This window comes from Corvus moneduloides, chromosome 5, assembly GCF_009650955.1.
Source record: "Corvus moneduloides isolate bCorMon1 chromosome 5, bCorMon1.pri, whole genome shotgun sequence".
NCBI classification, from domain to species: domain Eukaryota; kingdom Metazoa; phylum Chordata; class Aves; order Passeriformes; family Corvidae; genus Corvus; species Corvus moneduloides.
Window position 1 is genome coordinate 64723967 of NC_045480.1, and position 17358 is coordinate 64741324.

Here is a 17358-nt window from a genome sequence, read left to right on the forward strand (position 1 = left end):
ATTGGTTTTGAAATTCTGACTGTCTCCTGGTGAATTAAGAAACCATAAAATTAAAGTCAAGCATTGCACTTTTATGATGAGAACAAATTAGAAATCCCCCAGTAATAACTGAGCTATCAGTAGTGTTCTCAGTCGTTCTGGCCGTCAAATAGACATCTTTCTTTGTCTGCCAAGGAACAAATTTAAAATGCAGAACAGCAACCTTTTAACCTTTTTTTTTCTTTATCTGTGGATATAAGGTGTGTATCAAGTTACGTTCAACATCTGTAATTTGTACAGTTGGCTAAAAGAAAGTATTTATATGGGAGCTATAACCCAGAAACTGTTTTTTCAAAAGTAATTTGCTCTGATTTATGGTGTTATCATTGACATTCTGCTTTAAGTTATAATTTTTACCCAGTCTGAGGTGTTTTAGTACTGGTTGTTTACAACAAGAATAAGTGAAATAGAAAATGCAAAAGCCTTTCTCTATTTGATACTATTTCCCACTTTTTGGTATGTTTTGGTATGCAGCAGCTTGACTGAGTGCTTCCATTATATTTAGCACTTAACCTGTACAGACTGGAGGTACTTCTCCATGACAGAAATTAACATGTTCTGGAAAACAAAAGAGCAGGAGAAAAGGAAAACCACAAACCCATGTCCTGTGTGGCTCACAGTGTTTTCTATTCAAGGCCATGTCTGAGTGATAGCTCTTGGAATGTGAAATTTTGGGTGCTTTTTAACTTAAAGAACATTCAAAGACTTACATGTATGGAAATATATCTTTTTCTTCTAATAAAATATAGCACAGCCCCATTTTTAGTCATAGCGGCCACAGAGTATTAGATTTTACAGAAAGATATCAACCTTGTTTACTAGATGTCAATACCGTCTGTTGAACACAACTTTAGACAGGTAACTTTGGCCTCACATTAATGTGCATTCATAGCAGGAACTGGCAATACTGTGGAGTTATTTAAAAAACACTGAGTATCAACATTTTAATAAGGTCTCTGTTCATTGATGATTAAAAACACGAGGTGAAATTGCAAATATTTGGAAAGGTATGGATTGAGCCATAAAGTGGCTAGTTATCGAAACTCCCAGTATTCTTGCAGTTTTTAGAGCTTGTTGATATGAATATAATTTAGACAAGATGTGCTATATATAATGGGGGGGAAAAAAAGGAAGGGAGGAAAAAAGGCTTTAAAAGCCAAATAGCTCTTTGTTTCAAAATGTCTTCCATGACCTGAATGTTCACTTCCTAATGGAGAGGTGACTCTTTAAAGCCCATAGAAGTCTGCAGCTCTTTAATTAATACTTTACTATCTCATATTACAAAATTTGCTACTTATGGCTTAGATTTCCTGCTGAAATTATCTACCTTGTCTGAAACTTTTGTTGAACCCTTTTCTACAGATTCAGTTGGTTTGGTTGTTCAATGTTGGGGTTTTATTCAGTCAAAAGAAGCTAGAATCAAGATTGCTCATGTTCTGATAAAAATACAGCAGGAACTAGATGCTACTGTCTCATTGATTTTCATAGGAGTCAGCCCCATTTCTCTTTGTAGATTTTTATCATTGAAATTGATCAAATGTTATGTTGGAAATCCAGAAAGAATCAAAAGGCTATCAAGTGTTTCTCTGAAGGTCAGAGCTGTTCTTCTGTTTCATTTCATTTTGGTTTAGAGATTCTGTAGCTCAATAAAGACTTCTTTCTGAAATGCAAAATGACAAAATGCAAATTCATTGCTTGATGATGAAGGATGAACAAGTAAGTTCTTAATTTTTTAATCATCCATATTAATAGTCTTCATTTGGCATGCACATAATGGCATTTATCAAAGCATGTGAAAATACTTGACAGATCCTTTATTGAGCTTCTTAACACTTCATAAGATTAAATCTGTCTTCCAGGTAAATGTACTACTACTAATAATAATGTGATAAATACTTCTTTTTACTTCTTTCTAAGCAATAATCAAGATTCTGTATTCAATCTGAAAAGAATAAGTTGCTTCTGGTGGTCCCTGTTTAAAGACATCTGAAGTGAAATGTGGAGATACAGTTAGTAGATAAGATCTGAGTAGATGACACTTTTTGTACAACAAATGAAAATTAATTCACTTTGTGACCTATTTAGAGAGCTCAGTGTGTGGAAGGATTGAAGGTTCGGGAGAGGGGGTTGTAAACAGTAGGGGAGGGAATGACAGTGAATCATACAGTCAGCTCATATAGAGAAATTCTTTTGTATTGGAAAAACAGAATACTCAAATGGAATAGCTAAATATTCTCGGGAATAATCTAAGGGGACTAGATTAAAGGGGACTAAAACTAAGGGGAAATCTTAACACTAATTTGATTGCACCTTTTTGGTTCAGGGTTCCCTGATACCTGGCCTTGCCCATTCCTAGGCCTTGCAGGCTACTTGGTGTTTTATTGCTGCTAATGTGATCATAACAATAACCTTTTTGTAGACTGAAGCAGCTTAATCCTTTTCCAGCAGGTCAATGAGCAGGAGTGACTGGGGAACAGGTTTGAAACACTCTCCCGAGTTGTAATATCCACAAATATACTGCGTAATTGTCAGTAAGTCAATCCTTTAATGCTAGCCAGAATACTAAAGCAAATTCTCAGAGAGGTGAAATAGTTTGTTTACTTGAGGCAGAATAGAGTCAGGGTTAAGACAACAGAAGGAAAAGACCAGGAAGCCTGTACTGACTACAGATCACAGAATCAGAGTCATGATTGGGGCTCTGGAGAAATTGTGGTCAGCATTCAAAGCGTGTATCCTTTTCTAATGAATGAGAATGTATTGTTTGTGTGTGGCCAGGTTTTGGTAACAGGGTAGCTACAGGGGTGGCTTCTGTGAGAAGCTGCCAGAAGCTTCTCCTATGTCTAATGGAGCCAGTGCTATCCAGCTCTAGGATGGACCTGCCCCTGGATAAGGGTGAGCCCACGAGTGATGGTGGTGGCACCTCTGGTGTAACAGATTTAAAAAGGGGAAAAAGATACTTCACAAGAGAAAATTGCAGCCAGAGAAGAAAGGAGTGAAAATACATGAGAGAAACAGTGGTGTAAACACCTACGTCAGTGAAGGAGGGACAGGAGGTGCTTCAGGTGCTGGAGCTGGGATTCCCCTGCAGCCTGCAGTGCTGTCCACGGTGAGGCAGCTGTGCCCCTGCAGCCTATGAAGAACCATGGGGATGTAGAGATCCACCTGCAGCCTGTGGAGGAGCCCTATGCTGGAGCAGGTGGATTCCTGAACGAAGCTGTGACTTTGCAGGAAGCCCACACGGAAAGAGGCTCCTGGCTGGGACGTGTAGTCACATTGAGGGAGGAGCCCACACTGGAGCAAGTTTGCTGTCAGGTGTTGTGTCCCCAAAGGGGACCCACACTGGAGCAGTACATGAAGAACTGCAACCTGCGGGAATGATTCACATCAGGGAATTTCATGGAAGACTGTCTCTCATGGGAGGAACCCCACACTGGAGTACGGAAAGAGTGTGAGGAGTCCCCTTGAAGATGAAGGAGCAGCAGAAACAACCTGGGATGAACTTACTGCAGCCGCCATTCCCAGCCCCCTGTGCCACTGGGGAGAAAGAAGAGAAAATGGGAAATGAAGTGAAGCCCTGGAAGAAGGGAAGGGAGAGAGAGAAGATGTTTTCAATTTTTAAAATTTTCTAATTATCCTACTGGGATTTTATTGGTAATAAATTAATCTAATTTCTCCAGCTGGAGTGTATTTTGCCCTTGACAGTAATTGGTGAGTGATCTCTCCCTGTCCTTATTTCAACCCTTTTGTTGTATTTTATCTCCCCTGTTCAGTTGAGGAGGAAAATGATAGAGAAGCCTTGGTGGGCACTTGACATCCAGCCAAGCTCAGAATACCACAAGGATGCCCTTTAATTGCTTTGGTATTTACTTCTAACATACTAGATATGAACAAGTTCTTGAAATTGTGGAGGCCAGTTTCTTATCTCAGGATGCAACTTAGGTGCTCAGTGATCTAATGTTCACTACACAGTTAAGGGGGAGCAGACTGAGCATGGGGAAGCTGAAAAGCAATTGACGAGAAATAATTGTCGCACGATGCAGTTCACAGTTTCAGGAAATGAAGCAAGAACAGCAGGATGGGAACAATTCACTTAAAAACTTTTCAACACTGTCTTGAGAATTTAAACTGGGATAGCACTTAAAACTACTGCACAGAAGTGTTCTATTCCTAGTACCCATCAGCACAATATTCACTTGTTAAAACTGTGGCCTTTTGGAGGAATTGGTGTGGAAAGTGAAGAGGAAATGGTGGTTAAAGGAGAAGGCTTAAGAGACCAAGGAAAGCAAAAAGGTCTCTTTTAGAATCTGAAAAGGAAACCCGAGGAGTCATGCAAAAGTAGACACAAAAGAAATACGTCTGAGGACAAAAATTAAGGCTAGCATAATTATGTGAGGATAACCAGAAGTCTAGGAAACAATACAAAGGAAAATGAGCAAATAACTTAAAAACAACCAGGAGAGCTCACATAGATACATGAGAAATTAAAGGAAGGCAAAAGAGATGCAGTTTTACTGCTTAATATGGACCAATATGGGTAACAAGAGAAACAGAAAGCAAGCTGGAGCACTGAAAGGCAGGTTGAATGAATTAAAGTAGTAAAGTAATGTCAGTTCCTTTATTCAGCATAGAGTATTTAAGGAATTAGCCTAATATTTTATTATGAGATGCATAACTCAGTTGTATTTGACAGAAGGGATAGATTAATATACTGGCAGTATTACTGCAATCTTTTCCATCTTTGTTAACAATTTGGATGAAAGATTCTCTTTTGAGCACCTCAGTTTTAAGAAAGAGAAGGACAAAGAAGATAAACATACTGCCTGTTCTTAGGTATTCTTACTTTTCTTCTGGAATTCTTGAACTCTCTGTCCACATTAGATTGCACCTGGGCATTGGTGAGATTTGTTACCAGAATAAATACTTCCCCTCTTGTACCTAAAGTGGGCACTACTGATGTTGCAGACAGCTGTCTTGTGCATATCAAAACTCTCTGCAGGCTCAGAAAATTTGAGCTGCTCGGGGAATTTAGAATACTTTAAAAGAGAAAGAAGGGGTAGACAAGTATACTAAAATGTTTACTTCTGGCTCCAAGAGACTTAGGGTATGACAAAATAGGTTTGATTTGTAGGGAGGATGATTTACATTATATGTCAGGGAAAACCTTTTTTTGCAAAAAGGGGTAATTAGGCAGGAGGAAATAGCTTCCCTTGAGATGTTATGAAGTCTTGTCTTTAATAAAGTCTTTTTGAAACAAACATCTGTCGAACATCTGTCAGATTTAGTCTGAACCTATCTAACTGTGCTTCAGTGGACAATAGACTGTGTCAGTCTTCAGATCAGTTCCAGCCTGTCTCCTGTGATTCTGTGACATCATAGAGGATTTTTCTCCCTGGCTGCACAAAAGCATCAGAGAGCCCCAAGCTGTAATTAAAACATCTGCTGAACAAAGCAGGGTTGTAAATCTCAGCTCATAGGAGGCACACAATTAATGCGATCTAAGTGCCAGTCGCCTTCCACTTCAAACTTCTCCTGAGAAGAGTTTGTTGTACAGAACCTTATTCATCAATAATTAATTTCTAATAATACTTTATTGGTTTAATATTTGCCCAGTAACATAATGATCACATCTTGCCCTTTGGAAAATAAATCTTATGAAAAAAAGTTATTCTCAAATAGTTCTGTCATTCTCACCCAGTTATTTTGATTCCTCAACCGACTTTACTTAGTAGTTATACACATTTTCATACAAATGTAATCCCTTTCTATTGTAATGCAGAAATTAATTTGTTTTACACTCAGTTACAGTTGCCTGGTTTAGTGTCTGATAGTTACGGGCCCACCATCCTTTGAATTTGCTGTTATATCATTGCTGTTAGTTTTCATTCTGCTCTGTGTACAAAGGCAAAATATCTGATACTTCCTGAATGAGGCACTGCAAAATTCATTTCTTCTTGCCTCACAGACTGCTCATGTTTTCTTTGATCAGAACAATGAAATGGTCTATACTTTTATAAAACATACAAAAGTAATATTTTAAAATGACACAGTGTCAGTCCCACAATTTACATGAGCAACTTTCAATAAAACATTATTATGAAAGTAATCGGTAAAGTGATCATCTATCATTTATACTTGCTGCAGAGTGTGATGTTTCTGTGAAAACACTATCTTAAAAGTTATGTTCCCCCATTTGCCTGTTTCAGAAAGACATTCAGCTCTAAGGGAAAAATGACACGTTTTTCAGTATGTTAGATCATTCACATCACTCAACTGACAAGTGTTCTACTTTGACAGTGGAGTAGTTAAGCATTGAGAAAAAAGGAAAAAAAAAAGAAAAAGGAAAGGCAAAGGGGAAAATCGAAGGGGAGGAACGAGGAAAGGAAGAGGAAGAAATAAGAAAGGAAGAGAAGCTTCTTCCCAATCCCAGAAGTAGTAGGTTATTACAAAGAAGATTCTTATCTCATCAAAGTCAATATTCAGTTACTGAGTCTTGATGATGGTGATGATAATAATAATAATAATTAATTAAGGATGAGCTTTCAAATTGGTTATGTTGGCTTAACAATGGGGAGATTTATACTGACTTCCATGGGATCAGAACCAAGTCAACAATGAACTCCTGTGTAAACATATTTCTAGTTGAGAAAGATTAAGAGCTCATAATGCAGTGTTACTATATGTGTCTAATACAGTATTTGCATTACTTCTAATAGAGTATTTGATAATATTTACAGAAAAAAGAATCCCACCATCGAAAGAATTGAAATATGTGCTACTTATCAACTCTTGCATAAACTCTTGGGAATACTCTATTTTTCTATTGCCAAGCAGAAATATTCTAATTTTTTTATTACCAAACTTATTGTCTTGCCTTAATATTTCCTACCATAATTAAAAGCATTGCACATTGTGAGTTTTTCTTTCCCACAGACTGCTGCTTATAGAAACAAGTCATGGAAGACAAGTAGTACAGGAGAACTAACTCCTGAGGAATCCTGAATGTGGGCTAGGGTAACTTAGTTCCTTAGTTTGCTTTCTGCCAATATCTGACTCTGAAACTAAGTGTTGAAAATCACAGTCATCTTGCATGGTTGTGGCAACCTAAAAGTGTATTGTCTATATAGACACAGCAAAGAAAATATTCTCATGACTCTCATGATCTCTGACTGCTATTCCCAGTACCATCAGACTTGAACATGACTTCAGTATTAGTAAAGTTCTTCAAAACACCCCTGCCAGATGACAGTTTGTGTGCCATTTCTCCAGCATATATCACTTCTTTCCTAATAAAATAAAAGACATCACAGTTTCTCCTGCAGCTGAATGCATTTGACTATCTTTTCTGGTCCCTGTGAAACACTTGGTAAAATATTCAAAAAACTGTTCCTGTAGCCAAACATAACTTTGTTTCCTAACCATATTATTTTAATTCAGCCTTACCAGTGATATCTTAGAGTTACCTGCAAAGTCACAACCATTAAGTATGTGAAAATAAAAGTAGTATTTTTTCTGTTGGCACCAGCAGTTTTTCAGTAAAAATATTTTTACATCCAGGCAAACTTTTGGACAAGTGTATTTTTTGCATTATGCTATGGAGTGAAAATTGCATTATTTGATGCTTGCAAAATGTTCAATGAGCCGGTAAAAGGCTATTCACTACCTACATCATTTTTTGGAAGGGAAGAAGATCCTCAGTATCCTACATTTGGCCAAGCAGAGATGTAACGATCTGCCTGAGAGATATTTGTAATGTTTTCCTGAGTAGTCTTTGTATCAAAACATCAGGAAATGAATGGAGATTTGAAAAGGAAGAAACTCCTGGAAATTTCCTTTTTATGCTTTTAAGCTAGAAGACTATGAAAATAATAGAAATTGAAAAGTGGTGTGTTTTTTTTCTTCTGCTGCAATTATTTACCCAAATTCTTCTGTCTGTTCCACATAGCATAATAGATCACTAATTCATTGCAAGAGTGAAATAGATTTTTATAAAAAACATAGAATCAGACTTTTTTCCCCCCTTCCCCCCCCCCCCCCCCCCCCCCCCCCCCCCCCCCCCCCCCCCCCCCCCCCCCCCCCCCCCCCCCGCCCCGTTATTTAGTGTATTTTGCTGTTGTGATGAACATATAACGTAGAGTTCAGCAAGAAATTCACATAGTGACTCTATGGAACAGTTGGAGAATGGCACGGATATTTTTCAGCTAAACTGCTTTTGGTGAGTTAATGTTCAAGGTTAAATAAGGTGATCCAGTCTGCCTGAAGTATCTTGGTGTTATGAACTGAACCCTCAGCGACTCTCTTGACCTTTAGTAGAGGTGCTCACTGTGAGTCTTAACTCCCACTTTTGGCAAAACCACTACAATTTATAATTACTCACACGACTAAAATGAGACATCCAACTAAACAAAATAATAAAGAACACCGAAGGTTTTAAAAAGCATTAAAAAATCTGTTACCACTGTGTGTATTTAATAGCTTTTTTCAAAAAGAAGTTAAAGGCAGCAAATGAGAACATTTTTGTGTAAATGTTTCAGCATGCTTTTAATTATTCAGTGTTAAACTTCATAACCTACAAACAGAAAATGGTATCAAATTAGTATGGGGTATGTTTGTCATAAGCAGCTGAGAGTGAATTTTATTTGCTTTAGTAAAGTTCCCTGTATCAATTGTATGTGTCAAGGCATACAAACACAGAAATGTTGTTTGTATTCTAAATACATACTCTGTTACATATTTGTTCCAGAGAGAATAGATATCACTGCTTGTTTAGAAGCACGTAAGTTTGATATTTATCGCACTTTCCTCCTGAAAAATGTCTTTGAATGTCACTTTCAGTTCAAAGAAAAGAATTTTTTAGCCTTTACTTCTGGAAACAGCTTGTTTCATATGATCAAAAAGACATATTTATATACTTTGATTTAGTTGTCCTTTCAATATAGCAATGCAAGAGATCATTCAAGAACTGTAAGCAAGTTATGTTTTGCATATGAAAATATTTTTCTATGGAGAAAATAAGGCAAAAAACATAGTCATTTAGAAGACATTGAAGTTTGTTATTGCACTTCTATTTGCACTCAATGCTAAATAAAATCTGTTAGTTGTAGATCTTTTGATAAAACTGATAAGAATATGAATTTAGGGGACCCAAATAAATCATGAATTATAATGATAGAAAAAGCTGAGCATTCAAAAATAAATGAAAAAATGTATTTTAAAGAAAGGGAAGCAAATATGAATGAAATAATATATTAAATAGGGTTCCAAAGTAGTATAGGACAAATTTTGATCCTGGAAGCATATGGAGATCTCCTGTTGAGCTCAGTGATGCATGTGAGGGCAAAATTTGACTTAATGTGTCTGAAATATGAAAAAGAAAGTTTAAGAAAGGGCAATAACTTTGCTAATCGACAAGGCCATCACTCCATTCACCTTTTTTACTCGTGAAGAGCAAAGTCCAAGAACAAAACTTCTTGCCCTGTGCTACATATTTCAATGACATTTTTTGTCCTTCTTTTGTTGAGGAATTATTATACTGGATTTTGTACATATTTGAGGCTATTTAACTATATGAAACTACTTCCTTATGTAGTAGAAACTTGTTCAACACTTGTCAGAGTACAAATATCCTACTTATGAAAGATGTGGTAATATTTTTTTTTTTTTTGACTTGATGAGTCTACATTAATAAAAGATTTAAAAACTAATGGAAAAGATGTTTACCTGAATTCTTTACCTAAATTTTTAACTATCTTCCATGTGGCATAGAAAAAACTGTAGTTAATGGAAATTGAGTAAATATTCAACAGGAAGGACATGTAGATCATCCTTTTAGTGTTAAGCAACATTTTTTCCTTTCTGAAAGGAGTTCTGCTAAAAAAAAAATAGGGTTCCAATGATTTATGAAAGCTGAAAATCTGAAAGTAGAAGAAGAGGAATAAATGCCTCATATTTGATGTACAGTAGCAAGGCAGAGTTTATATGGGATGTGGAATTTAATTCACTTTGAAATCTGGCTACATAGTCTGATCAAGAGTGAGGAGCCCTCTCTTCTTGTTGTTGTACAGGAAATTTCACCTTTGTAAGAGTAATTATATATATTTGTTCAGATAGACATTAGAGACAATGGGTAAGAATATATCCAGGTCCTTACATAATTTAAACTTAAATTTTACTCTGTTATTTTATTTACAAACTCCAGGATTCTTAGCACAAGATATTAATATCCACAGCAAGAGGGAAGTGAGGAAAAGAAAGGAAAGAATAAAATCTGAATAATAGTTCTAAAGTGGTAGTTTAAAGAAAGAAAAATGAAAAGTGTCTTATTAAGTCATGGAGAAGGGTTGTAAACCTTAACACCAATACACCATTGCCTGAAATGTGGAACATGTAAATATGAAGGTCAGAATTAAGAATCCATAGATATTAAACATGTCACCTGTGATGCACATGCCATATGATAGGAATTCAATTGCCTGCCTCCTTCCATTGCCTGAGTTACCTGAATGTCCCAGGTGAGTGGTGAGATCTCATCAGACAGGAGCATCTCTGCAGTTTGAGGATGTCCCATTGTGCTGAAACCAGGAGAGCATTTCAAAGAGCAGAGAGAGCCAAGTCTGCTTGTCCCTATTGAATCAGCCTTTCAAAATCTGCAATTCCTATTATGTGTTCACACAAAACAAAAGGCTGGAGCAGAAGGGAAGGAGACTGAATTCACCATTCTTCTCTTTTGTACCTTTTTAAGAGCTTGTTAAAGAAAAGGAGAAGGAGGAGATAGAAGAGACAGAAAAAAACAGATGAAGAAGATTAATACTTCAAATGTAAATTATAGACTAAATACTTCGTAGATACTTATAGGTGAAATTGCTGGGAACATGGATTTTACTCACATGATTTTTTAAGCTTTTAGGTAGTCAGTTGATAGCAGAGCATGTTTTCTAAAGAAGACCCATGAGAGGAGTGTTATGGAATAACTACTCTGAAGTTAGTATTCTCACTACTTACACACTTCCTTCCCACACTTTTTCTTCTTGTTTTGCAGTAATGTACAATGCTGTAAAATTAACTTAAAAAAAAAAAAAAAAGGAAGAAGTTGATGAAACAAAAAAGAAGTCCACTCTCAAAATGAAAAACAAACAAACAAAAAAGAATGAAGAGAGGGGGTTCTAGAGGCATTTAACAAATTGTTACATTGGGAAATAGATCATTTACAATTGAATTTTTCATTACTAATCTTATACCCCAGGGAGCAAATCTTACATTACTCTTCTAGCAAATACTTCCCCTTACAGGTGTTACTAAAGATATTATTAATAGTTATAAAATATCCTACATTAGTTGTTTAATATTGTCGTAGCTTTGTTATCATCATAGGATTTCATACTGATGGCAGGAAGAGAGCTGAACAAATTACCTTAATTAACTTAATGTTGAGTCAGCTATAAGTGTTCCCTATGTATGGTGAGTGTTGTAGCTCATCAGGAATTTTTAAAGTATTATATGTAGTGCTGTATGTTCAAGATGACAATATGTTATTTCTTTGACATCTCCCTCGCTCCTCTTCAGTCTTGAGCTGGTCTATTTTTTAAAAAGATAAATCATAACATTCATTTCCTGTCCTGTTACAATATATCAATATTTTTTATTCTTAGAAATATACCTTCTCTTCCTATTAGTTTAACTAAGAAGGCTTCCACTTGGTCCTTACATTTCTCCTCTCTTCTTGTTTAAGTGCTGTATAAGTAACATGCAAGCAAATAAAATTTGCAGTTGTATTAGCAGTAGGGATGATTGGTTGGGACATAGTGAAGTTGGATTTCATTTTCAAACATCTGAAATATGCATGACCAACACAACTATTCAACAGAGCTTTAGATCATGGGTAGATTTAATAAAGTAAAATGATGGCCATATATAAAGACATGTTATTCTATTGATGCAATAGCTTGTGCTATACTGCACAAATTATCATTTTTATTTCTATTTATTTCATCCTCTCCTATTAAAAATGTCAAATGTATGTTACTTTTTTTATTCTACTTATATCTGAAAAAATGAAGAAGGCTTTATTGCAGATACAATAAATGCAAACATTAAAACTGACAAAGAAATGAAATTTTGATTTAAAAAGAAAAAACAATAATTTACTCTTATAAAAAATAACCTTATTTCTTATTCTCCTTCTTTAAAAATTCCATGTCTTACTTACTTTATATTATGGTATGGCTACTTTTAAATAATGTCAGCTGTTTGCATCATCTAACTAGATATAACACATTTGTGTTCTCAGGACAAAATAATAAGCTTCCAGTAGAATCTACCCCAAAACCAAAAGTGATGAAATATAAGTTCCAGAAAGTATAATTAAATGTGAGTAGGCAAATATAAAGTGTCAATACTAACACATAATGAAGAAAAAAATTGTTTTGTAATAAATATTATAATTCATATAGCTGATATTCTTACTGCTAGAATATACCTAGGTAACGTTTATTCCCTACAACATAGGGAAAATATCTTCCACCTTCTTAGCTGGTACTTCTTCACTCTTGAGGCAGCAACAAAATCTTTTCCCAAAGGATAACTTAAGAGAATAGTAATGGATTAAAAGGCAATTAACTTCTTGGTTAAAGACCAACACAAATTGGCATGGCTAAAACTTTCCACCACCTGTTCATTTTTTTTATTAAATTATTATAATGGACTCACTCCAACTCCCCCAAAAATAGTGTCTGAATCAGAAATACCATCATAGCTGGCATTAACTGTCTTGGGTTTTGGCAGTTCCAGGAAGTTAACTGGCATGAAGACCAAACTATCACTCCATACATAGAAAAGTAATCTTAAAGCTGTAGTTTACTGTCTCTCCATAAAAATAGCAAATGGATGTTTGCTTAAAATGGTGTCTGCAGAGACGAAACAGAAGCCATAAAAATAAACTGTAAAAATAAGATCACTGGGCAGCCACCATCGGACAAATAGAATAAAATAAGGAAAAGCAATAGGGCCAACATCAAGTATTTAATAAGTGTGAGAGAAGATACATCTAGTTCTAGGGAAAAAAACCCACAAAGGAATAAATGAAAAAATAAAATAGCAAGCAACAGAGAAGACTCAGTGTTGTTTTTCCTAATAGTTTCATTTATTGAACAGTATAAGGACAATTTACCCTTTTTTCATGATATCATGTATACATTCTGTTCCGAGTTAGAAGAGTCTGTTCAGATGTAGGAGATAATATGAAACTATTAGGCTTTATAGATCTTCTTGTTGAGTGGTTGTGGACATTGTAATTAAGGCACAATGTATAAATCAGAGAGTCATAAATTATGAAACTGGAGTAGTCACAATGATCAAATTAAAGCTGCTGAATATCATGGACCACAGGATTCCTCCTTATGTTTTATGTCTCAAGTAGATTTTTAGAGGAAAAAGTCAATTTTTTATTATGAATTTAAAAAAAAATAAAATTAAAATGCAGCAACAGATAGTCTAGTTCAGGCCTAGAGGAACAGTTTTAATGGGTGATTTTTTGTGCATTTACAATTAATTATGTTTTGGATTGGAAATGAAAAAAAAACCCTGAATCTAAACAAAAAATGTTCAGTTCAATCTTAGAACAAAATATATGCTTTTTTTGTATCTGTATTGAAGAAAAGAAGGCTGAAAGCTGCCAGAAATGTATAATCTGTATTTTGGTCCTTGGCTAAAAAAATAACCCTGGGAACTGATTTCAGCCTTTTTACTGCTGCTCATCTAATAGCCGGATCATAGCAGCAGGCAGGAGGAGAGGATAAAGAAGATTTTCTCTTGATCCTTCCTTGCCCCTTTGTCTTGATTTTCCTTTCTGTCCTTAGGCTCGTTCAATTGCTTTTTTTGTTTCTTTCAATGGTGCATTGTTGGGATTCTCTCCTAAGTCTTGATTAATTTCTCATAAGCACCCTAACAACTCTCATGTGGCAGACACGAGTCCTAACCAAAATGAGAGCAACATGTCCCAGACAAACAGTCAGGAGGGATGGGGATCAATTCCACCAAGGCACAGCATATTCCTTTCTTCAGTTACAAATTCTGTGGCAGACCAGCTGAATGCCTTGGAGACTTCTTTTCTTATCTGATGTCATGGGTTTTAGTCCTCCGTGGTTTCATATTTTCCAAAGAGAATGCACCTATCTGCTAGAGATCCAAATGAAACTCAATGACCTACAACAGATGTGTGCACAGAATTGTCATCAACTTCTTGTGTATTACTAATTTTTTAACTACTCAGTCTGTTCAATTCCAGATGCATTCTGATATAAAAAGAAAATTCAGTTTAAGGATTTTTTAGGAGACACTGCAGAAAACTGAAATGAAAGGGGAAAGGATGAGAAAATCAAATAGAAAAAAACTAACCAAAGAAAATTCAGAGGGTAAATGTAATGCAGAACCAAAATTTAACGTCAGGAGGGATGACAAAATATGAAACAGCTGCACACACATGCTTCATCCTGGAACCGGGATTGTGGGGAGTATTGCAAAGTGCTACAGCTTCAGCAATGGAAACCTGACTGGGAACTTTCTGCAGTCCTATGAGCCAGAAGGCATGCCTAGCCTTGAATTAAGTACAATCAAATTACAGCAAACAGAACCGCCTTTTAGCAATCTTTGCTCATTTCCTTTCTTTCTGTAATTTTAGAAGATTTGAGTTTGAAAATGTTGAATTAAACTAAGTTTCATTTTAAAATCTTTCAGACACTGCATGCATGCCACTGTATTAGAAAAACTATCTTCTCAACTTTTTTTTTTTTTTAAATCCATATTTCTAGCACTTATAGGTATTTTTATGCAGAAGTGTCATAGTTCAACACCCTTTTTGGACTAGTTTAGGTAAAGTTCTCAGGGGAGCTTTTAGTTGAGAAAAAGAAAGCTGAGAGGATACCATCAAGACATACAAAATTGGGATGATTGTAAATGCAGAGCTGTTACTTGCTGAATTTCACAGAACTAAAACTAGAGGGCAACCACTAAAACTACTAAGAGACATGACTAAATTAGAAAAAAACCCACTTTTTTTTCTCAGTGGGCAATAAACTTCTGCAATTTGTGGCCACAGCATGTTGCAGAGTAAACACTATCAGTAGATTCAAAACAGAGTTAAGCATAGAGATGTAGTTGCAGGAGAAGGCAAATGTGTATCTTTTCTGTCCCTAATTCAGTACGACTTCCAAGGAATAAAGGGGGAATGGACTACATACAGTGGCCATGTTTTGTGTCCTGCCTAAATCGCTTTCACTTCTGTCACTCTTTAAAGCAGACCAATGATCTTAAATCTCTTTTCAAAAAACTGTGGAAAATAGAAACTTTTAGTGAATTTATCTGGATTTCTCACCAAAGGCAGCGAAACCTCAAAGGCAAGATTTATGGGGCTGTATGGGGTTTTATGGATTTAAAGTATAGACAGAAGACAAAATAAAACAAAATTAAATTTTATTTTCTATGTTTCTTCCAGACATTACTGGAAATAACAGAAGTGAAAAACAGGGCTTTCAAATAACTGTCTCAAGTTTTCAACTAACATAATAAAATATTTAGCTAATTCAGTTTTCTTTTATTTTAGATTACTGTACTCTAGATTCTGATTCTGTCATCATCAAAAAACTTGGAGGAAATTTATAACTAAATTTGGGTTATTTTGTCAGTTTTTTTAACATTTAAGTTAGCATTAAAAAGGCAGTTCCTACAGGCACATAAAAGAATAGAATTACAAGATCAGTAATGCTGCAAAGCTCCCAAATCTCTGTCTGTGCTTACTGGTAGGTATAAAAAATTCATTCATTTGCTTTAGCTTTTTTTTTATTTTGGCCTTTTGGCACCACATATGAAAAACTAGATAGGTAATATATCATAATGGTAAGTCAGGATTTGAACATTATATTCCTCTGAAGTTATTTCCAGGGAAAAAAAATCACTAATCATAAAGCTGTTCAGCTACCCAAGTCCCTCAAAACACAAAGTTAAATTCCTGAGACCTTCCTGAGAATGTAAAGAAGGGATATACCTCTAAAAATATGTACAGACAGCTCCGTTGTGCTTGTCATTTAAAATATTTCTAAAATTGCTTTAACATGAGACAAAAATTTTAAGAGAATATTAATTCTTCATTTCTAGAACAAAATTCCAGATTCATATTGTTACGGTTTTTATGAGGGAAAATATATGCAATCTTATAGATACTTTGCTCAGGCTTATATGAAATAGTACCAAAACCATACATGACTTGAAGATTTTTTTAATAAAAATTAGAAACACTGTTGTTCTTATTCAGCAAAATCTTTTTATATAGACAAGGCTTAATCATTCCTATAGGGAGAAAGCAAAATACACCACATGTGTAAACTTTATCTTAGATTTAATGTTTGCTCTTATTAGGCAAGTTGTCCAGAAGAGGTCTCACATAGTTGCTTCCTCACACGTTTTATCTTCTGGCTATCTCATGCTTTTTGTGTTACATTAGCTGTAACCTGGACAATATTGTCAATTGTGACTCAATAAATCAGTGTAGCAAACAGCAGACTTGTGAAGAAAAGTTCAGATGTAGAAAGTGAAACAAATGGGATGCAGAATGGTGATTTCATGTTTGTCCATCATTCTTCTCCACAGATTTAGAGTTACTGAGAGGGAGAATATAGGAATATTTTAAAACCTTATTTAGATAATTCTTTTTCAGAAATTTAAATTTTTATTTAGCACCATCGTAGCAGAGGTTGAGATACTGTGTTGTAACCAGAAACCTTTTCAATATATTTTAAATTTGTATAGAGCCTTTTGAATGAGTTTTAAAGATTGATATCATCTTAAAAAGCTGGAAATAATCTCAGTATATGATTCCTTAATTTGGCATTATATCACAGTGTTTACATTTGCATCAGAGATGGGAGCATGGTGACTGTGATTTTGGGAAGTGAAGTCATCTTTTACAATTACAATATAGCATGCATTTTGAAGGTATAAGTGTAAATTATGCTGCCATTTTTTTTTCCAAGAAGGAAGGAAAATTTTGTGGAATTCTTTACTGTTTCTTTTATTATACCAGACCTTGCTATTTGCTGTCTAAAAATCTCCATTTTTAAGTGATTCTTCTCCTAAAGTGAGTTAAACATTCTTACAAAGATTTTATCTTCCACCCTCATACAAAGCTCTACAATGTGAATACAATTATACGATTAGAACAACATGTGTTTGCAGGAAAACAAATGCTACTTCCATGACTGTTGCAAGTTTGTAGCCTAGATTCTTACCTTGTAATTATTAGTGATGATATTTGATTTAGAATCTTTGATTATT